The 27,615-nt window shown below is 39.8% G+C and overlaps 1 protein-coding gene and 1 long non-coding RNA gene across 6 annotated transcripts in view; one reads left to right on the top strand and one right to left on the bottom strand.

Annotated features, from left to right (window-relative positions):
• The window catches only part of PDE7B (phosphodiesterase 7B), a 367,556-nt gene that overhangs the window by 99,440 nt on the left and 240,501 nt on the right, over positions 1-27,615 (bottom strand). The gene's annotated exons all lie outside the window — the stretch shown is intronic.
• Positions 1-27,615, top strand: part of LOC122434103 — a 69,099-nt gene that overhangs the window by 19,739 nt on the left and 21,745 nt on the right. The window contains exon 2 of the long non-coding RNA XR_006267246.1: positions 7,594-7,643. This is a non-coding gene — a long non-coding RNA (uncharacterized LOC122434103). The remainder of the gene's footprint in view (positions 1-7,593; positions 7,644-27,615) is intronic.

Raw genomic sequence — 27,615 nt, 5'->3', positions numbered from 1 at the left:
GTAGTGTGAAATAGCAGCAGAGTCCTTTGGACATCACCTGGATTTGGGAAACTGAGAAGATTTTATTAAGAAGCCAATATTTAGATGATCTTAAATGATAAGTAAAAATTTGAAAAGTAGCACTTTATAGTGTTGGCTTGCAGTTGATCCAATTATGATCATTGAAATGAAGGGAAGAGATTTTTAAGAAAAAATCATGCTGAACTTAAGAACAGTGGTCATTCTTAAGATTGATATTAATATCAAAATATAATTTGAAAATTGCACAGAGGACAAGATAGCTCTGGTCACGAATATGCCTGCAAATTTTTGCAAAATTTAGTGACACCCTATCACTTCTCATACCTAAATACACTTTGAGAAAGAAAAAGTCTCATGGAAATTAATGCCAAGAAAAGCATTCATTGGAAAGAAAAGGATGGGTATGTTAATGAGAAGAAACGTAATTAATAAGATAAAATACCATGTCCCAATACTGCTGAATAATTTCTTGTTTTCTTGAACTTTGAATAATTTGAGAGAAGCCTTTCAATGTATTGTTTGTTTTCATGTGCTTCTGAACTTCCTGATTCTGGCCGGGAACAAGGACAAACCTGCCAAAATACTGCAAGAGGAGATGTTGCTGATCACGAGCAGGAAATACTCAAAGTCCCATGAGATGGCCTGTTCTTAGGAGACTTCCACACCAAGTCTGCTGACCTCAGAAGGACCATCAGGCCACCACGCTCACTGCTGGAGCCTGCTCAGGCCCAGGAGGTGTTTGGGAATTCTTCATTCCAGGCATCTCTGCCATCATGGCACTTGGGATTCTTTTAAGCTCCAAGTGTTGTTCATTTTTTGTTTTTGAGAAGGGAAACAGATGGCAAAAACTGGACTCAGTTGGGAAATGGCTGAATCCATTATATTATATCCATGTGATAGGATGTTGTTTGTCTATCAAAACCAGTCACTTACATTTCCACAGTAATGTGCTGGTTTCAATCACTAAGCCATGTCTGACTCTTTGCAGCTCCATGGACGGCAGCATTCAGGTTTCCCTGTCCTTCACTGTTCCCCAGAGTTTGCTCAAACTCATGTCCACTGAGTCAGTGATACAATCTAACCATCTCATCCTCTATCACCCCCTTTTCCTTTTGCCTTCAATGTCTCCTAGCAACAGGGTCCTTTTCAGTGTCTATAGTAATAACTAACATTTATTGAGTGTTTAGTATGTGCTAAGTACTTTTCATGAATTAACTCATTTCATCCTCTTAAGACCCCCCCCCCACCTTAGATTAATACTGTTGTCTATGTCATACCTGAGACACAGAGGTGTTAAATTACTTTTCCAAGATGACATAGTCAGTAAGCATGAAGGCAGATTTGCAACCAGGATGACTGATTCCAGTGGTAAAATCCCTGTTCAAACATGTCTTGATCTGAAGTGAGAGCCATGTTATATTGTTAAAGGAGGATGGGTATTATATAGTATTGGAAAGCTGTATCACAAGGAAGAAGTCAATAATATGAGAAGCCATTTACTACCTCTATGACCTAGGTAAGTATCAGCCATTCTGAGCTTCATTTAATCTGTTTCATTAAGTAGGGATAACAATCTGACTTGTGTATCTCATAGAAGGTGGAATCAAATCACATGGATAAAAGTGGTTTGTCAATAATGTTTTATTATTAAGAATATTTTTATTTTTATATTGTTATATAAACATTAAATATATTACATATAATATAAATTCTCTATTTTTGTCTTATGCTTTATATATTGTATAAAATTATTGATATTGCTATACAAATCTAGGTCATTGGTAAGATAAATTCAAACTAAGGAGCATTATTCTTAATATGTAATTAAGTGTGAATTAAATCACTTAAGTGTGCTATAATCAAATGTGCTTGTGAAACAGAGTTCTAGTAAAGTTAAACTTTTAAAAGTGCAATGTTATGGGCTAAATCGTGCCCCCCCATTTATATACTGGGCTTTCCTGGTGGCTCAGACAGTAAAGAATCTGCCAGCAATGCAGGAGCCCTGGGTTCGATCCCTGGGTCAGGAAGATCCCCTGGAGAAGGGAATGGCTACCCACTCCAGTATACTCCAGCCTGGAGAATTCCATGGACAGAGGAGACTGATGGGCTATAGTCCATGCGGTTTCGAACAGTCAGACTGAGAGGCTCACACTTTTCACTTTCACACTCATGTATTGAGTTTGTAATTCCCTAGTACCTCTGAGTATGACTGAATTGCCAGATAGACCTTTTAAAGGAGTGATTAGGTTAAAATGAAGCCATTATGGTGGGCTCTAATCCAATCTGACTGGTGTTTTTATAAAAAGAGGACATTTGCACACACAGGGAGACATCAGCTTTACGTGAGCACAGAGGAAAGGCCATGTGGGGACACAGCAAGAAGGCGGCCATCTGAAAGCCAAGGGAGAGGACTCAGAAGAAATCCTGTTGCTATCTTGACCCTGGACTAACCTCTAGAACTGTGAGGAGATAGATTTCTGATATTTAAGACACTCAGTCTATGGTATTTTGCTAGGCAGAGAAACTGCTTCTAGTGGCAAAGAAGATGCATCAGAATGAGGGGTTCAATGGCCCCAGCTTATCAGAGGCTTCCCATATGTCTCCATTCCAATTTTCAGGATCCCATTCCTTTCCAATCAATGCCCTCACTTTAGTAGGAGATACACTCCAGTGTTGGGAATTCAATTGTTTTGTAATTCAGCCACTAGCAGGATGAGATTCTGGGCTTGGTTTTCAGGAATCTCAGCTTTGCAGCTACAGGAAATGAGTCTTTTTCAGGGCAGACATAGAAGCTTTCAGGTCATTTATACAGAACTTGAGCTGGAAATTCGAATCCTTTAGGTCATTCTTTTCTTTTCCCACTTTGTCCAGCAACATTAGGAGTAAACAGCCAATCTCATTGTATTTGTTAGTTTGAAAAAAAAAATTGAAGGGATTATATATGTGGGTACCCAGAAACTTGTCTCTTAAAGGTATTTGGTTAGGAGTATGCAGTGTTGATATTTGGCATAGAACTATCGCCATATCACACCACTTGGACTCATCAGTGCTCCCGTTATTAATGAAAATAATTAGCATCTTTAATCAAACCAGACAGCCAATCCCAGACAGCCTAGACCAATTCAGAAAACCCATCTGTAAGATTCTATTCCTCTTGAACCACTCTGGGTACCAAAATCTATACTAGTCAGGGTTTTGTTTTTCTGAACAACCCTAACTATTACATGTGTATTACATTTTCAGATCCTTCAAATTATTGATCTTCATTATGAATATCCAAGAAGGTGGGTTCACATAGCATTTCCCAAACACCTTTGTCCATAAAACATGTTTTTCAAGTATATGTATCTAATACTTAGGTCAAAATCTCAGCACTGGAAGGAGCTTAGAGGTCCCCTTGCACCCTTCTCTGGTACCATCACTCTTTGTATTCTTGTCCTGTATGATTAAGTCTGCATGTCTGGTACTAATTGCTTTTTGGGGTTTAGACCAACTGAATATTTATTCATTTATTTTTCAAATATGTTTTGAATGCCAACTATGTGCCAGGTCTTGTTCTAGACTCTAAGCATACGGCAGTGAACAAAATAGAACATGCCTGCTCAGATTTGAGAGAGGCAAGACAGACAATAGAGAAAATCAACAAGGAATTGCAGATAGGAACCTCATGGGAGTGCAATGGGGTAAAATAAAGCAGGAAAGGGGACTTCTGGGTGGCCTGGTGGGGGTGGGGCTGCAGATTAAATAGAGGAGAGTCTGGGAAGGCCCGGCTGGGGTCACTTGGAACAAAGACTTGAATGAAATGAGGGAGGAGCCACGGGATCATCTGGGAGAAGCAGTTCAGGCTCAGGGGACAGCAAGGACAGGATACAAGGAACACGCTTGATTTATTCTAGAAGGAGCAAGGAGGCCAGTACACTGGAGCAGAGAGTGTGGGAGGAGGTAAGGGCAGAGAGGTGACACGTGGGCAGGGCTGGGCAAGGAAGGGACCAGGAGTTGAGCGACTCCGAACAGAGACACAACAAGGTTTTGAAGAGAGAGTGACATGATTTGGCCAATGGTTTTCAGAGGATGGTGCTGGCTGCTCTGCTGGCAATAGACAGTTGGGGAGCTTTTATACATTCGATAGATCCCCAGACTAATGTTCTGTCTTTTCCTATAACCTAGGTCCTGTCTTGTGTCCTAGTCATGACAAGTCCAGTCAGCCACCAAATCCTGTTACTGTGCGCTGTCCCCCACCCCCCAGAGGTGGTCTTATCACTTAGTCGGGTAGAAGCTCTATTCAAGCCAGTGTATGCAGGGCCTTCTCTAGAAAAGGAGGCTAAGGCAAAATATACCTTCTCCTGGCTTCATGGAGAAGGCAGAAGAATTGGTCAAGTCACATGGTTCTGTGGCTACTTCATTTGTACAAATTGCCATCAATTTTATAAGTACGTAAGAAACCAGTATTTTATCATCTGTAAATTTAATTAGACTGGTCCTAGAAGGATATATCGGAGACGGCAATGGCACCCCACTCCAGTACTCTTGCCTGGAAAATCCCATGGACGGAGGAGCATGTTAGGCTGCAGTCCATAGGGTCGCAAAGAGTCGGACACGACTGAGTGACTTCACTTTCACTTTTCACTTTCATGCACTGGAGAAGGAAATGGCAACCCACTCCTGTGTTCTTGCCTGGAGAATCCCAGGGACGGGGGAGCCTGGTGGGCTGCCGTCTATGGGGTCACACAGAGTCGGACACGACTGAAGTGACTTAGCAGCAGCAGCAGCAGCAGAAGGATATATAGAAAGACCTTACAGGACTTCCCTGGTGGCCCAATGGTTAAGAATCTGCCTGCCAATGCAGGGGACTAGGGATTACTCCCTGGTCTAGGGAGATTCCACATGCCAAGGGGCAACAAAGCTCATGTGCCACAACTACTGAGTCCACATGCTACAACTACTGAAGCCTGCATGCCCTGAAACAAGTGAGGAGCCACTGCAATGAGAGGCCCCCACACTGCAACTGGAGAGCAGCCCCCACTCACCACAAATAAAGAAAGCATGAGAACAGCAACAAGACCTAGTGTAGCCAAAAACTAAACAAACAAATAAATGGATAAAAATTTAAAAAGAAAGACCTTGCAGTATATTGACTTGAAATAAGAACTATTTAAGAAGCAGATAAAATATAAAACTCCAGAAACATTAGTGCTTATAGACAGTCCTTGAAACCTGAACTTCTGTGCCTGGACAGTCCTCGCGTCAGGGTTGATTGAAACATACATTAATTTACCCATTCGGAACTCTGTTCCCTGGCCTGTTTACAGAGCCATCACAACTACCCTTGGCGACTAAGCTGAAGTGGAGTTACTTCACAAACAGAGACCATTCGATTTTTTGAACCAAATAATACTCAGACAACTTTTGCCTTTTTCCAGTTTCCTGACACTTTCCCATTCTCCATATTTCCACCAGGAATACTGACAGGGATTTAACAAATCTGTTTGCAAATAGTTGGGATTATAATTCACTAGACCCAGAAACTTGAATTTTTCGCAAAATGGCCTTTGTTTTTGTTTGTTATTTGTTTTTTACTTTCTTGGACTTCCATTCCAACCGTCTATACTGACCTTGTTTAAAACAAAACTATACCTTTTCTGCTTTGAGTTCATTCTTTTTGACAAAGAGAAAGAAAAAAAGGGTGTTGATATTTTACTGCTCTCTCTCACTCTGCTCCTGTTTTTCACATTTTTCTGCTTTTGTGGGCCATAGGCTGATCCTTCTCCATCCTTGTACTTTAAAGAGCAGGTTAGTAAATCCTTTAAAAAGTTCTTTCTCTTTGGTTTGCATCATACATTTCTGTTTGCCTTTCATTAGATGAAATTTCCTCTGTCTTTTGTGCATGTTATGAATATTTTTTAAAACATTTGAACTCATCAGAGAACTTTTCATATACCATTACTGACTTCTCTAGGTAAACTTCTCTATTCTTGCTTACCGAGACAATTTGTGATCTCAACATAAAGTGATTTCTATGTTCTGTTTCTTTTTTTTCTTTTGCCATAACACACATCTTGAGGGGTCTCAGTTCCCTGACCAGGGATTGAATCCCAGGCCCCAGCAGTGAAAGCCTGGAATCCTAACCACTAGGTCATTGGGAAATTCCCTGATTTCTATGTTTCTTACCTACAAACCCAGAAGTCCAAGAATATATCTTAGCCATCACTGGGAAAATGATACCTGAATTAAATGAATAAATATATAGTCTAATAAGCTTGTATTTTATTTTTTTTGTCCTTATCAAGTCTTACAGCCTTTGAGAATCTATTTTGATGGTGATATACATCTTACTTTATGAAATTAAAGTTAACAATGCCCAGAATTTCTTTCATTACATCATTTTCCTCTTGTGACAATTAAACCCAGAGAAACAGTTCTTCATGTCCAAACACAATTATGTGATTTTAATCTGTTTGAATTTGAGAACTGGAACTAAAAAACGGATCCAAATATATGAAATCATTCTTTTGGAGATGATAAATAAATAAACAATAATATTTGTTTTCAATCAGTGTTCACTGACTGCCAATTGTAAGTTTATTGTACTCATGTATGATCATATTAGGAATTACTTGGTGAGCAATATAATATAATGTTTCACTCAAGTGACACCAGGGGACAATTCCTTCAGTATTAACTTCTTAGTTTTCCATATTTGATGTGCTGCTGCTTATGGCTTTTATCTTGTATAATTATAACTGATGGATTTTTATGCAGTGTAGAATTTCTTCTGCACCGAGTAAAGCTTGGTGCTCCGTGTTGGTTCTCATTTTAGACACTCAAGATTCTATGTTGAGTGTCTCTATGTATTTCTCCAGGACCTCCCAACTTTTTCCCTTCATAATACACAGAAAATAACATTTGATTCCCATTGGGTTAAATGTATCTGGTTGCTCAAGTTGAGAGCCTTTAGTACTTGGATCTTGGATGACCCAGGTTTCCTTGGCTACCCCACTGACTGAGGGTGATCAACATCTCATCACGCTGGAAACCCATTAACAGCACATGAGTTGGAGAACTCTGATCTGTACAATTAAGATAACGTTACCCGGATACAATCCTCAGAGTAGCCTTTATGTTTGATTTATTAGAATATATGCTTCTTGAGGTCAACAGACTTCACAGAATCATGGGATCAATCTTTAGAGACCCTTACTATTCATCAGCAGGGGTTGGGGAGGGTGAGATATGGGTCACGGAAAATTGGAGTAGAAAGAGTGGACTGTCATTTAAAGCAAGTGTTTTATTTCTCTGGACTGACATGGCCATGACCTAGAATAAGATAAGCTCTTACTTTCCTTTAACTTTCTAGTAATATGATTCAGCAGGATACTTAAAATTTCTTTTGCCATTATATTTTGAGAATATGTGGTCGGAATTTTCCCCCTTCTTCCCAGGATGGGAGGGAAAAAGAAATTTGACTAACATTCTACTCTGCTTCACAACCATCTAAGATCAGTTGTTTTTAATCACATTTTCTGATTTAATTGGTCTGAGGTGCACAGGTGTTTTTTTTTTTTTTTTTTACAGAGTTTCCTCAGTGACTCCAATGGGAAGACATGGATATGAACTACTGATGAGTAAGTAGCCCAGTTTGTAACTGAGCACATATGTGAAAGGACACACCTCCTAAAGGGTATGTTTGAGGCAAAAGCAAACAGTACAGGAAGCAAGCAAATATTTACACTGAATAATAAGTATCATCTCTGGAAGTTTCTGAGTTGTGTCTCATGGGATTTGGGCACTTCAGTTGGGGAAATGGATTATTACTGCTCTGGTGAACTGGGAGAGGTTTTGTGGAAGAAATGAACTTATGGAACATTTTCAAAGAAAAAGGTAGTGAAAATCTGGAGTATGAGTTCAAAGACGAGGGGAAAAATTGCCAGAGCAGCAAATGGAGAAATAGACGGAGAAATGGTTCACTTGGTGAAAGAAAATTTTCAGGCAGTGGGTACCAGAGAAATGGGGAAGACTCTTGGCCTTCAGACGAGAAGCTCAGTAACTGAGCAACAATCAGAGTGATCTGCAGGTGGCTGGGATCAGATTAGAATGGTAACTGGCACATTTTTTCTTGGACTGGGCAATCAGAGCTGAGAAAGGACTTCATCAACAATAATCTTTACTCACACTCAAGGAAAAACTACAACAAAATAATAAAGCATTGACATTGACATTGAAGTCGCTCAGTCATGTCCGACTCTTTGTAACCCCATGGACTGTAGCCTACCAGGCTCCTCCATCCATGGAATTTTCCAGGCAAGAGTACTGGAGTGGGTTGCCATTTCCTTCTCCAATAATAAAGCATACTACCATGGAAAATATTTACTGACAAGATTAAGAGCACAATAAGGTACAGGTATATTTCATATTATATAGTATACATGTGTGCATGAGAGCTAAGTTGCTTCAGTTATGTTCGACTCTTTGTGACCCTATGGACCATAGCCTGCCAGGGTCCTCTGTCCATGGGATTCTCCAGACAAAAATACTGGTGTGGGTTGCCATGCCCTCCTCCAAGGGATCTTCCTGACCAGAGCTCGAGCCCACGTCTCCTGCAGCTCCTGAATTGCAGGTGGGTTCTGTATTGCTGAACCCCTGGGGAAGCCCTTATATGGCATAAGGAAGTCACAATTAAACTGGAAGTAAAATACAGGTAGCAATCCAAAGCCTAATTTTATAATATAGCATCTGTGAAGCCATCTTATATCTACAATTCCTTCAACTAGAAGCACAAATTCTCCAAATTCCAAACTTTTAGCAACATTTTATTACCAGCTTTAAGGAGGATTTATTTCTGAATCTTTTCTAGAATTTTCAGGTAGCTTCTTTTTTTAAACCTTGATGCTCCACACATGTTCAGCTTTTCTCATAGCTAGTGGATGACCCCATGCTACCCTGCCAATGGAAGGATATTATTTCTGAGGGTACAAAATGAACAACCATTTCTGGGTTTTCAAGGTTAATGTTGATATAGCACTCTTTGGGTTAGTTTAAAAATCTCATCTGGTGCCTTGGAGTATCTCAGAGGGCCTACACAATCATTGGTAATCACTGTGTACATCACTAAGAAGACAGTTTGGCAAGATGGACGGTTCCAGGGGGATTATAAGCCTATGATTGGGCAGGATATTTGTAACTTCTATCAAATAGCCTTCAAAGTGCCTTTTGAGCACTAGAGATAGAAAATAAGGAAGAGAAAAAAGGCACACACAAAGAAGTAAATGTTTGGAATGTTATTGTCCAAGGGTGTGAGTTCTGCTTAAATGTGACAAATATATGTCATAAATTAAACATGTCCCAAAACTATTCTGTTATTTTATTTTATTCAAGTGCATTTTCTCCCACTTGGGAATATGCCCTATATAAAAATGCATAAAATATTCACTTTGGCAAATCTACTTCCATTCATTTCTTGTTTTTCGGCATTCGGAAAATCTACAACGGTGTCAATATAACATTCTGATTATGTTTTTCAACTTCCCCATTCATTTACTTGGCTTTATACAAAAATAATATTCAAAAGATGGCCCCAAAGAAAATACGCTGGGTACCAGGGTCATCAAGTGAACAATTGCATCTTTCTCTGAGAAGGGAGCCGGGGAAATGGACCAAATTGCAGGAGGTAGAATCACATGTTTGTAGTCTTCTCTTTTCTCCATTTTTAATAGCATGGAACCATTTATTTATTGACTGCTTGAAATAAATTCAAATAGAAGAACTTTGTAAAGGCTGCAGTCTCTGGTAAGACCTACCTGGTGCCAATCTTTTTTGTTATTTATGAGAGGGCCTCAGAGAACTTGAATGTCTACTCTTTTCATCCAAGAGTTTGTGTTGTTGTCAGCTAAAGCACTTTTGTCTGGAAAAGATGCTGGACGATAATTCACAAGCTCACCACTCTCCTAGGACTGAATTGGGACCCCATCAAACCTCACACTTAAGTGGGTTTCAAATGTGGTTAGAAAATGAGGCACCCATGTTCTCTGAAGAGTAATTCACTGTTTCTAAGTGAGCAAGAATATTTCATAGCTCCCTCTGTTTTGTTTCCTGTGGGTAGGTGGGAAAAGAGGGCAGGCTGTGAGGTCAGGGTCCTGAGGAGAAAAAATTCCATCCCTGAGGATTTCCATTCCCTTGGCTTTTCTTTTTCCAATTTTCAAATTACCTTAGATTTTAAAATAATGGCTTTATTAAAATATAATTTACATATCCCAGAAACCACCCATTTAAAGTATACATTCAGTAGTTTTTAGTACATTCACAGATGTGTGCAACCATCATGACAGTCAACTTCGGAGCATTTTCGTCACCTCAGAAAGAAACCCTGTACCTTTCAGTTATCATCCTCTTTGTCCACAATCCCTACCTCCTTGGTCTTGAGCAGCCACTAATCTACTTTCTGACTCCATAGAATTCCCTGTTCTGGACATTTCATAGAAATGGAATCATATAATATGTGGCCTTTCATTCACTTGGCTTGTAATCTCATTTTGTCTTATGACATTTGCAGTCATGTTGTTTTGCACTGTTATGCTTTGAAAACTTTTCACGTGTCCCTAACTTTTCTCCTCATGACATTTATGACTCTCTGAGTCAGAGACACTCAGCCAAGACAGCACACCAATTAGTGTTTGTGAATTTTTGAACCAACTTCTCTTGTTTTCTTTCCTAATACAAGGAGAAGTTCTCTGCAATATGTCTCTAAAGAAAGTCACTCTGCTTCACTCCCACATTATGAAGCAGTCTTTTCTTGCTCCTCTCCAGTATAAGACATGATAGTACATATATAGTATATGTGATGACATGCTAAAAACCCAGGTCTGCATCTCCGGCATTGAGCTTCCACTACACCTATCTCTGTCTGCTCCTACCTCTATTCTGTCTGATTTTCAGGGTATGCTCTCACAGCGTGTTGTTTGGTTTGAAGCTATCCTGGTAAAAGAAATCAATAACACTGAACTTCAAGTCTTGTGGGTACTGATGTGCTGGCAATGGAATGGATCACTCCACAGAATTGCTACTGATTGTCCACTCTCCCCTATGTGGTTCAGAGAAAAGACTGTCTCCCACCAGGGTTGATTTGTCAAAACCATGGAAAGTATAATCACTTTGCTTATTTATTTAAATTTCTGAGATAGTTCTAAGAGCCAAACATTTACCAATTTCAGTTGTTGAATATAACTTCACTTGATGCACATCTACACAGCATTACAATCTAAACAAGAACATGAGAACAAATTGCCCTCAACATAGGAATATGCGTATGTATATATTTCTCAAAGGCACATATGTATATACAAGGATTCTATTTTACCTCCCTTTTGAAGAAGACTAAGCTATTTAGTTAAGAAATTTTGCATGCCTTAGACATATTGAAATGGAGGGACATGAAGTTTTTATTTTCTAATGGTTAATCTCAATTCAGTTAAAACTTTTGGATCTCAAAGAACTGCTCATGTACAGCCAGAGTGAAAGTTAATTAGGCCTCATTTTTACAAACTTGACTTAAATTTCAAGTCAAGAAAATTGGAGGGGAAATATCTCCTGATAAATAAATTTAAAGGAAAATGTATTTTCCCCTCTCTGCTTGGAGGTAAAAAAATTCTTTCTTAGGGAAATTTTGAAGTACTTTTTTTCTTTTGGATAGCAAATCCTCTGGTTCCCAGTGAGAGAGCATGAAGAAATGGATTGATTCACGTGGGCCTGTGCATTAGTCATCCACTGAAGTTGGCTTGTATTTGTTTATGTCTGTACCATTCATCAACCAAAGATGACCAGCCAGATTATAATCAACATTACATCATACAGTTGGGACTCCCCTGGCAATCCAGTGGTTATGACTTTGCCTTTCAATGTATGGGTGTGGGTTCGATCCCTGGTCAGAATCTAAGATCCCACATGCCTTGTGGCCAAAAAACCAAAACATAAAACAGAAGCAGTGTTATAAAAAATTCGATAAAGACTTTAAAAATGGTCCACATCAAAAAAATTCTTAGAAAAATAAACCCTGCAATTATTTGTTATAACAACATAAAATGAAAGAGAAAGATGTTGCCCTCTTCAATAGCCTCCCTTTCTCATTCTGACCTATGAAAGGAGAATGGGTGGTAAAGAAAGGACCCAAGGAACTGCAGATATAATTCTGATACATAGAAATGACAGGCAGGACTTCCCTGGTGGTACAGTGGTTAAGAATCTGCCTGCTAATGCAGGGACATGGGTTTGATCCCTGGTCTGGGAAGATGCCACATGCCTTGGGGCAACTAAGCCTGTGCATAGCAATAAAGACCCAGTGCAGCCATAAATAAATAAAATAACTCAACTGAAAAAAAAAAAAAAGAGTCATTGCCTTCTTTAAAAAAAAAATGACAGGGCACCTTTCTAGTTGGCATGGGAAGGTGCTTTTTCCCCCAGAACCTCGCCCAGGTTTCCTGCAGTTTGGGTGGTGATTGGCACATTCTTGTGCCAATGGGAATAACGGCTGGCTTCTCAGTAGTCTTCCAAAGCAACTGCCCCATATACCTTGGCGCTGTTCGCGTATAGCTTTAGTTGCTGACATTCTCAGACTGTTGCTGAACATCTCTAATAACAATACTTTACATTTTACACTTCTTCTCCTGAGTAAAATGTCTGCATTCTTCAATCCTTAGTCAAAGAAGATACAGTGAAAGATCACCCTAGGATAAAAGGCATGCTCATAGTCAGGGTGGTGTTAAGGTTTCTGTAAATTGTTGTGGTCAGAAAAAAAGAAAATGGCTTTTTATATATACTAATGTTGTGACACATGCTTTTTGGAAAAGTTTCAATTTGAGGCCAAAGTAGCATAAAAAAAGGGTAGGGGGATGGGATGAACTGGGATTTTATTTGGGATTTTATATATATATAAATATATTGTGTCTGTGTGTTCATGTTTAGTTCTTCAGTTGTGTCTAACTCTCTTCAACCCCATGGACTGTAGCCCATCAGGGTCTTCTGTCCATGGGATTCTTCAGGCAAGAGTACGGGAGCGGGTAGCCAGTCCCTTCTCCAGGGGATTCTTCCCGACCCAGGAATCCTGGGTCTCCAGCATTGCAAGTGGATACTTCATTGTCTGAGCCACCAGGGAAGCCTGGTGCGTGTGTGTATATACTATCATGTATAAAATAGATACTGATGAGAACCTACTGAATAGCACAGGGAACTCAATATTCTGTTGTGCTTCAATGGGAAGGAAAAACCTAAAAAAGAGGTGATATAAGTATATGTAAAGCTGACTCACTTCGTTGTACTGCAGAAACTAATACAACATTGCAAAACAACAATACTCTAAAAAAATTAATAAAAAGGTAAAATTAAATAAAAAGAGTGAAGGAAAAAAGCAGAAGTATATGGGAACATTTAGAAGTCATCAAGAAATGAATTAGAATACTGAAAGGATAAGTTACATCTAGACAGGGAAGGGAATAGAGCATAAGAAGAGATGCAAGACAAGTCCAGACTATTGAGTGGTGCGGAGTACTCGAATATTCTCCAAGCCCAGGACTTATAAGTTCAGTTACCAGATTTACAATCCAAACAGAGAAAGCAGAATAATGGGGAAAAGTCTCTCCTGACAAAGACACATCATGGTGGGGCCTGTTGGAAAGGGCTGCAGGAGAACGATCCGTAGGACAAATATTAAAAATACCTCTGTAAGAAAGAAGCAATCATAGCCTAGCAGGGGATTGGAAAACTTGGCCGATAAAGCAACACCATGAGGGTATTTGGGGCAAACATTCTGTGGATAATAATCCAAAAAACCCCACAAAGTTCAGAGTTTAATAATCACCTGCAGGTGACATGAATTCTAAAATGCTGCTGAGTCCACAGTGTGGTCTCTGCCACTCAATCACACTCTGTCATCTCCGTGTAACCCAGCGAGGCAGAGAACAGTGAAATCAGGGATTAAAGTGGGCAGAGACACGTGGTAAATACGACACCTAACATTCACTTCTCAGTTGCATGGGGAGCTATTCTGGAAAATGGGTGAGAGCTTCATAAATTCCTTTTACTTTTAATATTGAAAGTAAGAAGTCCCTTCTTTCCACTATTTTGCCTCAACTCATTGCCTTTAGCCTTGCACCCCCAGGATAACCAGCATCCTACTGATGAAAGATAAGATTCCCATATCTGCATGGGGAGGTTAGCAGTCCAGCAGCAAGAGTCAGCCAGGCAGGAGCCCTTTCTCTGAACCCCGTACATTACAAAAACAAGACCAACAGGGCTATCAGCTCAGAAGGTTTTGCCTTCGCTTTTCACAAATCTCCATAAATTTCAGAACAGACTAATACCAGGACAGCACTTTTGGCATCAGTATGCAAAGTCAAGACACAAAAAAGAATTTCCTGACGCATTCTCTATGTGTAGTTTCTACGAAAAGAATAATTCTTTTTATTCTGCTGCTTCTGAGAAGTGAATAATGTGTCAGGAAAAAGTGATAGATCTATTTTTCTTTTCCTGTTTCAGAGCTGGGAAGTGAAGTCAGACTGTGACATCAAAGGCTCCCCAACAAAAAGGGTCTGTATCACTGGTACATCAGTTACCGCTCTAAGACCCTCTGAAATGTCTCTAATACAATAATGGATTTTTGAAAGGATTTATTGTCAGGCTTAACTAGGGTGGGAAAAGGCTGGAATGGTCATCTCCAGGATGTGCCCTGCCCACTGCACCCGGCTCTCCTGCAAGTGCCAGAACCAAGCCATAGTGCCCAGCCATCAGCTGGCCTGGAGCTAAGACCCAGAAGGGAATGGAGGGTGGAGAGAAAGCATGGTGGTGATGGGTGTTTTGGAGAGAAAAAGAGGCTATGGAGAATTTATGGAGTGTTTTTTCCACTCCTTGAAATGAAATGAAATTGGTGTCCCCTTCCCCCAAATTATGTGGAACCAGTGTTATTCCTAGGTTTTGACTGACTAAAGCACAACAAAAAATTCTCCCTAAAGAGAGAACATAGATACTTGCACATTTTGGATGTCTGGTCTACAAAAAGATTCCCTAATCCAGTTGAAATACAATAGATTTCATACGTATGAGGCAGTGTTTGGCAACTGGCTTTTACACCTAATACTTACAGAACATAGATACATGCACATTTTGTAGCCCTGGTCTACAAAAAGATTCCCTAATCCAGTTGAAATACAATAGATTTCATACGTATGAGGCAGTGTCTGGCAATTGGCTTTTACACCTAATACTTACAGGACACTTTATATTTACAAAATGTTCCAAAACCACCTTTATTAGCTAAGCCATAATTAACCCTTCTGGTAGAGACTACTGGTGTCTATCTTAGATATCAGAAACATGAAACTACCCCCAGCTATAAAGCACACTAATCATTGAGTCAATAGTATTAATCTTTCAGGTTGTGAAATTTCCTTCTTGTTCTTTCTTTCCCTTCTTGGAGATATCTCTAGAGTTCAGCTTGAAAGCATATTTCTGGTACAGTTCTCTAGACATTTTGTATAAAAGTGGATTTCAATCCACATTACATACTTTCCCAAGGTAGCAATTGATTTGAGATAGCATAGATTTGGTCAGTAAAAGCTTCTGTGTCAGAAAAAGTCACTCCACTTCATTGAAAGTGGAAGTGTTAGCTGCTCTTTCGTGTCTGACTCTTTGTGACCCCATGGACTGTAGCCCACTAGACTCCTCTGTCCATGGATTTCTCTAGGCAAGAATACTGAAGTGGGTAGCCATTCCCTTCTCCAGGGGCTCTTCCTGACCCAGGGATGGAACTCGAGTCTCCTGCACTGGCAGATGGATTCTTTACCATCTGAGCCACCAGGGACCACTTCATTGAGGTTCATCTAACTTTTAAACGAACTGGGATATTTGGGTTGACCCTCTTCCTCAGAGGGTTGTGAGGCTTCATGACTTTATATAAATAAATAACTTGAAGATTTATGGATTGGGGTGATTTCCTAGAGACTCTATAAAATGTCCCAGTTAGTAGTATTGAAGCAGGAATATTTTAATGTTTAATTTTTAAGTCAAATAAAATTGTACATAGAAAAGTCCTTCACCTTAAGAACTATGATTGAAGGTGTGATTCAGAGTCACACCAGGTTTCCAGTAAGCAAGTTTTTATGAGCATAGGCAAATAATTTAAACTCACAAATACTATTTTCAGAAACCATTTGATATGTCTCCTGCATCTGATGAGTTTATGGCTGTCTGAAAACAAAAATCAGATAGAGCAAGGGAGCTGAGGAAGAGAGGGAAAGAGAGAGGAAGAGGGCAAGAAGGGAGGCATAGGAGGAGGAGGGGAAGGCGGTGATGAGGCTCCAAAGAAAATGGTTCGTGAAGGAGAGCCAGTCCTAATCCAGCTGTTCCAAGCCAACCAAAGCATCTGGTTTCTTTAATTTAGTACACTTCATACTAAAAGGCCAGCTTGTTTACACTGTATATTTTGAGTTATTTAAACTCTCTCTTCCAAACCATTGGGTTTGCAGCTTCAGGGGAGGCTTTTCAAATGTGGCTGGAAAGGATTCCCACATCAATATCACATGGCATGAATGATATGGAAAGAAAAAATTAAGGACATTCTAAGAGTAGTCAGCATGCCATTTCAGACTATTTTATTAGGATTTTTCTGAGAGGACTGAAAATGTCCTCAAGTCAGCCTCTATAGCATGCAAATGAGGCGATGTTCTCTGTACAGGTGGGCACATATGCAAGTGGGTAAGTATATGCCCCAGGCGTAAGGGGTATCTCTCTATTGGTTATCCTCTTCCAGAAATACTATTTACATTTAAATTAAAACACAAGCTGAAAATGCACAAAAGTATTAAAATCCGAGAAGATCCTATTTGGAACCCTCTGGAAAGACAGGGTTCAGTCCTTGATCCTTGGTTTCTTCACAGAACTTCTCTCATCATTGACAGGGCTTTAGTTTTTTTCCCTTGCAAGTAGGGATGGCCCAACAGCATCCTCCACCCAAACTCTAGTCCCAAATTTTTAATCATTTCAAAACACTTCCGCTTGGGGGCCCCACTATCACCTCGATGTCCAAGACAGAACTCAGCATTGTACCTACACAAGTCCTTCCTCAGTTTTGTATTTATGTAATTGATGCCATCCTTCTCCTGGTCAAAGAGCTGGGAACCTGGGAGCTAATTTCAGCTACTTTGTCTCACTGCACGGAGACCCCTCGTCAAAGAAGCTAAGCCCTGTTATCATTTGCTTTATAATATTCTTAAAATTTGTCCCTTCTTTCCACTCCCATTGCTCTCTCTTCACTTGATACCCAAACTCTTCAATGATTTGCTGCTTGATTTTCCTATATGTGAGACTGAAAAATATACATTTGAAGGCAAAAACCAGAAAAACTTCGGAATATCATGAGTAAACAGAAGGAGCTTAACTCTGCCTAGAAGCAACCCACAATTTGAAACCATTCACAAGAAAACGAATTCATAGCGAGGCACTTGGCCAACCATTACATTCACAATGCTCCCATGAGACAGGTTCTTACCCATTTATCTTTTTTGTGGTCCAGGCTGACAGCATCACTGGCCCTGAGCTGATCATTACAGCCCTTCCACTGTCTGGCAATATTTGGCAAATCTCACCACTTTCTCCAGGTTTATTGATCTTTGATTTTTAAACTCAGATAGAATAGATGTTCAGACAAAGGAACGCTTGCTCTCATTTCTCAAGTCTCTCCAGCTGGGACTGTTTGACCTCATCAAGAGCCGTAACTGCAGTAACTTATGGACCAATAGCAACAGCAATGCCCAAGGGGAAATACAGCTGATAAACAGAAGGCAAGAGCTAGGTGGTGAGGGGTTGGCCATAAACACTTAAGGCCTCAGTGTGACACCTTTGTGGCCTGTGTAATTCCCATTGACGTCAATTCCATGTTATGGATACTTTAGGACCACAAGAAAGAACCTTACATTGCTTCACGAATTAAGAGTTACTCAAAGCTCAGAGTGTAATCCTTAGACCAGCAATACTGGCAGTAAGTATAAAGTTGCTAGGAATGCAAATTCATGGACCTTACATAGACTGACCTTCTGAATCATAATGCCTAGGATTAAGGCTTAGGAAATTGGTTTTAAACATTCTTCACCTGATTCTTATTCATGCTATAGTTTGAGGAACACTGTGCCTTCCATACATGATGATAATAACTAGTTATTAGCAAACAATCAAATAAGTATGCAAATAAAAATGAGATAAAGAGCTATTTGCATAGGTCTGTTTTCTCTTGTATTTACAACGCTTAGAACGGAATAAATCTCAGTAAACACTGTTGATTAAATGACTTAAAAGATTTCATATAGGTAGATGCCAAAGTTTAAAATATTCCATATAGCAAACAATGTCTTAGATTTCTTTGCTTGTTTGTTTTGAAAGTCACTGAAGTCTAGAAAACAGAACACTAATCTGAGAGGCAAGGTTTTCGAGGATAATGACAATCAGTTGTGATGTGCACAGAACATCGCAAATGTGCTCGTCCTCTGTCTCATGCCTTAAGAATGTTTTGTCTATTTCACATTTCAAGGTAGATGGTCTGATAATAATTACCCCACTCTCAAAGCAAACCTTAAGACTGTTTTCTGGTCACTCGATTATCCTTGAAACCATTCTGGCTCCCTTCCATTTGTCCAACTGGTTATCAGATCCTGAAAATTTTATCTCCTAATATTTATTGAAATCATATCAGTGGGCACTTTGTAGACCATCACCATTTCCTTAGTTTAAGCATTAATTTCTCTTTTGAGGCACTGCAGCCATCATTTACTTGGCATGTGCCTCTCTCTCTTCTCATATGTGCCCTCCTTCAGTCCAGCCCTTATGGACACACCACATGAATCTCTCTGAAGTTGTGAGTTTCTCTTGTCATTGCCATGTTTAGAAACCTTCAAGGACTTTGTATCACCTTCAGGATGAAAGACAGACTTTTCATCATCTGACCCTGCCCAATCTCCAGCCTTATTGTCTGCCCGATGTACTGTGCCAACCTCACCCATTTACCCACCCATCTGCAAACATTATGCCTTTCTCCGTTTTCACTATGCTGGGCTATTCCTTCCCACCTTCATAGTTTGGCTAGTTCATAGCTATCCTTTAAGACTCAGTTCAAGTGTCCCCTCTTAGAGGAAGCTGTCTTGGACCCTAGCCCCCATCACCCTTTTTCAATGGATGCCTCTTCTCTGTGCAGTATTCCTTCTCAGCATCCATCACCCCTTGCCTCTCTTTTTCCTTTAGAGCTTCCTAAGGGCAGGAACCATTTCTTATTGATGTTGGTAAAATTGACACTTGGTTCTTTCCTTCGTGCACAGCAACTGATCCATAAATATTCATTAAGCATAGGAATGAACAAATTAATAAGTAAAGACAAAGGCTTCTCCTTAGGATAGAAAGTTGAGAAAAACCTCCATGTCACAGAGCGTCCACTGAATACAAATGGCTCAGAAGCAGAGGGAAGACCGTTCACGTCAAATGAGAAATGACTCAAAGTCTTCCTACTGACCACAAACTGGACCATTTGGGGAACCTAGAGAAATGGAAAATCTCTTTTCATGCTACTATTTTCTTCTCCTATTTCCATACTCCTATTAGGTCTAGGGGAAAACGTGCTGAAATGAAATCCCAAAGGCCATTTTGAGGAAGTTAAAATTTAAGTGGAAGGAGGAAGGATAAGAAATCTTCTGTGAGAATGTTTGTCCTCACTGCCAAACTTTCAGTCTCCAGAGATTTAAGAAGAGAGCTTGTGTGAGACCGGAGAGCATGTAACGTTAGGTGCTTATTCAAACAACGTAAATTTTGAAAATCTGAAAGTTTATCTTCTCATATTGCTGGAACAAGCCTGTACATTTTGTTCCCTCGAGACACAGGGACCAAGAAGGGGGAGGGGGTCTTTGCTCGGCCTGAGAACATGATACTGAACACATGTGTTTTTTCCCTTCTATTCTTTTCCTCATCATTATAGCATAAGATCTAGAGGAACTGCAGGTGGGTGGTTTGGTTTGTATCCAGTTCCCAGACCCTGCTGCTCATTAATTGTCCTTGTTTTATTTATATGCTGAGATTTGGAGTGATTTTCCCACGCTGAAGTAGGATGGGACCCAATCTACAAGAGAGCACCTACCCTCAAGCCCTCAGACTCACTCTGAGTGAACAAGAGCCATGATATCTTAATCAGTGGAGCACAGTGTTACAAAGAATGTTATTTTGGTCACCAGAACATCTGCAAACCAGGAGCTTTGAGAAATCACCAGAAACAATGGGACAGTCTTTCTTTTTGCCTCCTTTATCCAAATGGCTGGTCAGTGAGTTGCGACTTCTGACTTCTACAGAGGGATTTAACCTTACATTACATTGGTAAAAGTCAAAGCTCTTGAAAAATTCAGGTGTTTCCATAAAACCTCAGCCCTTAAGTGGTCTGTGTCTGAAAAACATCTGTATCCAATACAGTACTGTTCAATAGAATGTTCTGCAATGATGAAACTATTCTGTCTTGTCCAATAGTGTAGTCATATGTGGCTTGTGCGTCCTTGAAGTGTGCTTAGTATAACTCAGAAGCTGAATTTTAAACTTTATTCAAGTTTCATTAATTTAAGTAGTTACACATGGCTGTCAACTACTATATTGGACAATGCAGTTTCAAGATGTGGTATTAGTCGGTAAACAGATACACTGAGCATGCAAAAGGATGGCTTTTTAAAAGAACAAAGCCAGGGTACTGGCATGCCTGATGGAAGTTTATGTACTCGTTAAGAATATTTAAGTCTCCCAATTAGGAGTAGTACAAAGGGCTTCCCTGGTGGCTCAGACGATAAAGAATCTGCCTGCGATGCAGGAGACCTGGGTTTGATCCTGAGGTCAGGAAGATCCCCTGGAGAAGGAAATGCAAACCTTTCCAGTATTCTTGCCTGGAGAATCCCATGGACAGAGGAGCCTGGCAGGCTACAGTTCCATGGGGTCCCAAAGAGTTGGACATGACTGAGTGACTAACACTTTCACTTTCAGGAAGGGCTTAGCCCAATTTATACAAAATTCACATGTGTTCCTATAGATTTGTCTGGAAAGGTATTAACAAAATAGGTTTCTGTGGTTGAGAGCATTTGGGCTATTTTTTACTTTGTTTTTTTCTGTTTTTTTTTTTTAAATATCTGCAATAAGCAGGTATAATTTTAAAAAAGCCCATTTTATAAGAATATATATAGTGCAGTTTTCAACATTATTTAGTCTAAAATGTATATGTATTTTTCAAGCATGAATTCAGCTACCTCTTATGATTTACAGTGCCCAAAAGAAAGATATTTAGGAGTTGGGGTAGGTTCTTACACACAAAATTGTGTGTACTGCTTGCAAATAAAAAAACAAAACAAAACAAGAAAACCCAAAGAGATTCTTTTTACTTTTGTCTCCTTCAGATACTAGTTCTTTTTTTCTCAGGTTTTTAATGTTTTTCATCATCATTGGAATTCTGAGATAGCCTTGCGATATCATCACTCATCTGGAGCTGGGATGCTCAGATACCCAAGTCTAATTTAACATTGAGGTTTCTCAGGGAATCAGTTAGGTGTGGACTAGATAGGATCTTTCATGGGCAGATAGAGAAGGGGTTAATGTCTGTTCATAAGAGTCGTCGGGCACTCTTGTCCATTTTCCCTAAGTTGAAGGTGTTGTAATGGATTAGTGGTCTTAACTAAATATTGGAAAGGCATTCCAAGAATATAATCTTCATTAGACAGCTATGCACAGATGAGTATGGCTCACATTCACCCTTCACTGGTATAGAGATTTATTTTTAAAATTTTATTGATTTATTTTTAATTGGAGGATAATCGCTTTACGATATTGTGTTGGTTTCTGTCATGCATTAACATGCATCAGCCACAGATATATGTGTGAGTTAGGCCTCTGAAGTCCTGCAAAGCTTATCTTCTTTGTATCTGACCCACAACTCTGCTCAGTATTCTTACAGGAAAGGACCATGTGCCTACGCTAAAACATCAGCCTCATGTGATCGCTCTTTCCTCGATTTATCACCTGGCATCCTAGAGCATTCAACTCACATGGAGCTTGGCACTCAGCTCACAGGCAACTGAACTGAACATTCCATCCAGTGGCTAACCTCAGTTCACCCTAGGACGAGATTAGAATCAGGCAGCCTGGCCAGGTTTGAATTAGCAATGGATGACTCCATAGGATTTCAAATAATCATGGAAACCAGTGTGCATGTGTGCGGGCCAGAATGGACCCTCAAACTGTTCATGTTCATTATTGAGGGACTCAGTTTTTCAATAAACAACAAAAGAAAATATGCCTTACAATAAAAAAAAAAATCCAGGATTGATGAAACCTCTTTCATAGGCATAAATGCAGAAATATTATACAATGCAATCATAATTTTAAAGATCTGCATTTATAAAATTCTGATTTTTAGAATTTTTAAGATTAATATTTATTAAAAATACTCTTTCATTTAAAAATACATGTTGAAACAGGTATTTCATATGGGCTAATAAACTAATATTTTAAATTTAATTTAAAATTTTATATAAGTAATATGGCACACAGTTTAAAAAAAAATCAAATAAGACTAAGAAGCTAACAACAATCAAAATTATCCTCTTTCTCACCATCCCATTCCAATTCCCAGGCATGTACCCCACTGACAGTTACCTTTAAGAGTTTCAAAATATTTAATGATATTTACCTCCATATTTCTTAAAAAATTTTTTTTTTGGTTGTGCACATGACATGTGGGATCTTAGTTCCCTGACCAGGGATCAAACCCACACCCCCTGCATTAGACATGTGGAGTCTCAACCACTGGACCACCACAGGTGTCCTACTATATTTGTAAATATTTTTATATTGCTATATCTTGATTTTCAGTTTTAGACAATTAGCATTCTAACACAGCCTTCCTTCTCCATCACACTTTCTGTTCTCTAATCATTCCAATTTGAGTTAAATCATATTCATTATCATAGTCTTAATATTTTACAGCTGAGTCACATTGGGTATTATGTTGACATTTATTGTATACTTTTTTTAGTTTACTTAGTTTTTTGTGTATCCTAAATAATGATAAAACATCTTAATGTTGTCCAGCACAACGACTGTGATATTTTTCTTATCTTGTTCATTCTGCTTTAGGCCTCCTTCCTATAGCTTTGGTCACTGTCCTCCTGATCATTCTTTCCTCTCCTGTGTTGCATTCTCTGATTTTTGTGCTCGCTCTCTCTCACACACACACATCTATCTCTGTCTTCATCATCTGTCTCTATCTCTGTTTGTATTCTGATTTGGTGTAACACATTCTCTTCAAACTCCCTGACACAGAGTACATGAGAAAAAATTGACAACTTACATATCTGCATGTTTTATTATAGCCTCCTTCATTGTCAGGGATTGAGAGGGACTTGGCCACTTTTTCCCAGGCACTCCCAAATGGAAATAACTTTAGGTCTTTTTTCTGGCTGGACCACTTTCCATGTGAACTGATTTGTTAGCGGACATACTTTGACTTCACTGCTATGACTTTAGAATGGTGACTCTACTCTTTCCCCAGGTGCTCACATGTTCCATTGTCCAGAACATTGCTGCTCAACTTCCCCAGAGAAGAAAAACCCAGTATTATGCCAGAGTAGAAGGGGAGGATTTTCTTGGGTGTGAATGTAGTGAGAGCAGAGATCTGGGCGGGGGTGGGGGAGGTGGGGGGTGGCGAGGGGCGGTGTCTAACTGCAATCCATACAGACTTTGAACCAATTCTTTCAATTTTAGCATTTTACCATCTCCTTTGCCCCTTGTTGGTGGGTTCAATTCCTGAGAGTTTTAAGGTATGAGACACAAATTTGCTTACTTTATCCAGATTTTTGCCTTCTGTACTCAGTGGTACCAAGAAGTAAACAACCCAGGTATCACCCTCCCATCTACTTTCCATCCTCCAAATGCATCTCTTGCTTATTGGTGTCTCCCTTTACACTCTTTTCTTTGTTGGGGATGGTTAGTCTTTTTTTTTTTTCCCCCCTGTTGCCCCATCATGAGTTTTTGGGATAAACAGTTGTATTCAAATCTACCACACTTATCTTCTCTATTAAAAAGTAAAGAGAAAATGTGTTGTCACTGCATAGATGCAGAAATTGAGACACAGAACATTTGATAAATAATCAACATCCTAGATAAACGAGTGAAGTAATTATGGCCAAAATTTGCTTTCTCTGCCTCTGAGCAGTCTTGCCTCTTCTTGAGGCATTGTCTGTCCTTGAGAGTTTGTTATATAATCCAGAGAACTCTTCTCAACAGTGAATACCATTCCCAGGGATCATTCTAATAAGAGGAGCTCTTAGAAGGGGGAAAGGATGAAATGGAAGGGGCAGTTAGGGAGAAAAGAGGGCCATCAGGCTGTACATATTGTAGGCACTCTGATAACCTGCAGCCACACTTCACCCAGAATTAGGTCTTCAAATGAAAATCAGAACACACGAAACCCCACGCAGCTGGCGGAGAGACGGTGCAAGTCTCACCCTTGTTATAACGAGGAAGAATGAGAAGCATTGTGGTCATGAGTATGTCTCAGCTGTTGTGCCTCTTTAAGATATTTCATTTATTATGTAAAAAAAAGGAGAATTCGTCAACAGCTCTAAGCAATACCGTTCAGCACGCTTTCTTTTTTGTGAGAATCTGCAGAGAGTGGGTGTTCCACGTTGACCAACTCTTTGTAATCCTAGTACATTAGTAATCATTTACCTGATATTGAAGCTGTCAGAGAACAAGATAATTTTCTGATTCCTGCAGTCCTTTAATGTTTTCAACAATTCAAGTTTAAAAGAGTCTAAAATATGCTTCTGCTGTGACTAAAGATAAGCACTCAGGAAAGGAGAATAAGAGACGGACAGAGGGAGACCTTGGCTTGAAAACATTTTTTTTCATGAATAAAAATGTCCATCAAAGTCTTTGATTTTGTGAATTTGTTTCAGAACCTTTCCCTCATTAAAGTTAACCACTGAATGATCTCATGAAGAGAAAGAAATCTTGTTTCCCCGAATTTCTTTTTGTCATCAGAATGGGGTGGGAATGGATTCTCCACCAAGGAATTAGGTCTATTGGGTAGCACGTGAGAAGCAAAACTTTTTTCTTTGATCCAGTAAAATTTGCATTTTACTTTCATAGCAAGTTTTTTAGAAAATAGGTTGAGATTCTTAGCAAGAGAGATATAAATTAGCATCGCCCATGGACACTTAAATTCTTAGGGTTTAAGCTACCCATTCTGTGGTACTTTGTTATGGCAGCCCAGCAAGCGAATATAAAGATGCCCATGATTTTGTGACCCAGGAAAGAAATTTTTCACTTTTATTTAATCAAATCATATTCTTTTTTTTTTTTAATTAAAAATGAAAAAAACATTGTTTTTTTTTTTTTTTGGCCACACTACATGGCATGTGGCATCTCAATTCCCTGACCAGGAATCTAACCCATGCCCCTTGCATTGGAAGCAGAGAGTCTTAACCACCGGACTACAAGGGATGTCCCTCCAGTCACATTCTGCACAGAAAAGGGGGGATGTCTTTACGTAGCCCCAAGACCTATCACAAGACCTATACGTGCCTGGTATACAGAGGCAGTCAGTAATATGTGTTATGTACACCCTCCTCAACATCATTCTGACGGAGGTCCTTGGTTGTGGCCCTAGTTGTGTGATGTTGTGGGTCAGGAATGGGGCAACAGTGACCTGGATTGTGACGTGGAAGGAAGGTTAAAGTGGAGCTGCCCCTATTGACAATGCTACCTCAGATATTCCATCCACACACTTTACCCAGGAGAACAGCCAGAGTGACGTAAGGGTCAACATTGTTCTCAGAGCAGCCCAGCCACAAGCAACACTTTTCCCTGGGGCTTCTCCAAAAAGAGGAGGCTGAGCAGAGTGGTTCTTAGCTGTTCCTATCAGAATGCACAGGTGAGCCAACAAAAACCACATGACCAGCTTTGTCAAGAGCTGCTGACAAGCCCGAAGATCCAAGACGGACACCTGACCCTTGTCTGTTGTCAAGACATTATCCACCATGGCAACCAGGCCAGTTTCCACTGCACACGCTGCCCTGCAGCTCAACTGAAAAGGATCAAGAAAGTCAAGATTCCAAATATCAACTGCATCGCTCTGTCAAAACCTCTCCTGTGACCTTTCTCAGAAAAGGAAGTGTAATGACAAAATGAAAGCTAACTGGACTATCCACGTCCAGAAGAGTCTTCAGTGGTCAAGCCTCTCTCGGAACGATTCTGCCCTGCCAGTTGATCACAGTCTTTCCAAAGAGTAATGTAACACTGTGAAACTTATGCTAAAACTGGGGAAGGTACAACACAGTTATTGGAAGACATTTTTTCTTTCTTAAGGTCAACAGAAAAATAAAAAAATGAAATTCAAGCATCAGTTTATGCTTTGAGCTATCTAATCATGTCCCCTCCTCCCCTGTTATTTCCTATCTCTGAACCTTCTTCAGTCCCTTCATACCACTGATGACAGCTTTGATCAGTCTGTCTCCCTCTCTGTCTCTCTCCCACCCTCCCGCTTCCTTACTTATTTTGTTTTCCTCAATAGATTGTGGCTTCCAGAAGGGCAAGAACCGTATTTACTGTGCTCGCCAATGTCCGTTCAGAACTTGCTGCATAATTGATGTTCAAAAAATATTTGTTGAGTGACTGAAAATTAATGAAAAATCTCAGTGGAAACCAAGGAAAGATGCTGATATCTATTTAGTTCTTACTGAGTTGTGCATCTTATAAGGCACTGTCATAAACTCATCTCATTTAATCTTAAAATGTTAAAACGTGTTCTGAACACCATTTTTCTGATGAGAAAACTGAGGTCCAGAGAGGTATCATTTCCTGGTGTTTCTGTAATTAAAGTGGAATGAACTAGCTCTCTGGTCCCCTCTGTAGCACTTTGAAAATAAAATTCCTAACACTTTGGAATTCAGCTTTATTCTATATGTGTATGTGTGCCTTCCACCCTCCCCCAGCTTACTTTTTCTCTTGTCCAAGCTTTCTGATGCTTTAGTGATTCTAAAGTTAGAGAAATGCTGAGGTGAAGGTGGAGGTTGGCTGCAGAGACCATGGCAGCTCAGCTACAAAACAGCCTCTGTAATTTTGTTTTCATTGGTTATTTTCAATATATTTATTGGTTGTTAAACTGAACCATGTTGACTGTCCCAGCCAAGTTTCTTACAGCGCGGATGGCACATTAACTATGCAGCTATAGTGAAAGGAGTTAGTACTCCTAGGTGAGCGCTTGAATCTGAAATACAGATGGGTCAGCCGTGAGTGGGTCGAAGGTTCAATGCGATCTTTTCCAAACCTCTCTGGTTTGGAAATCTAACTAGAAACCTCCTGGGGTCCAGGTTTCTGATGAGATTCCTGGAGCTCCTTGGTCCAGGCGTGGGTTTGGAATACTTGGGAAACAGTCAACCACAGGGATCTCAGGGCTCCTCATTCTGGCTTGCTTGGGAAGTGCTGAGCTTCATGAAAAGTAGGACGCTTGAGGGGGTGGTGGAGACTGCTTGAAACCTCAACAGGAATTTC

The sequence above is a fragment of the Cervus canadensis genome, chromosome 33 (assembly GCF_019320065.1).
Source record: "Cervus canadensis isolate Bull #8, Minnesota chromosome 33, ASM1932006v1, whole genome shotgun sequence".
NCBI lineage: Eukaryota > Metazoa > Chordata > Mammalia > Artiodactyla > Cervidae > Cervus > Cervus canadensis.
The sequence above is the reverse complement of the archived record's forward strand: the minus strand, read 5'-3'. Positions and strand labels throughout refer to the sequence as shown.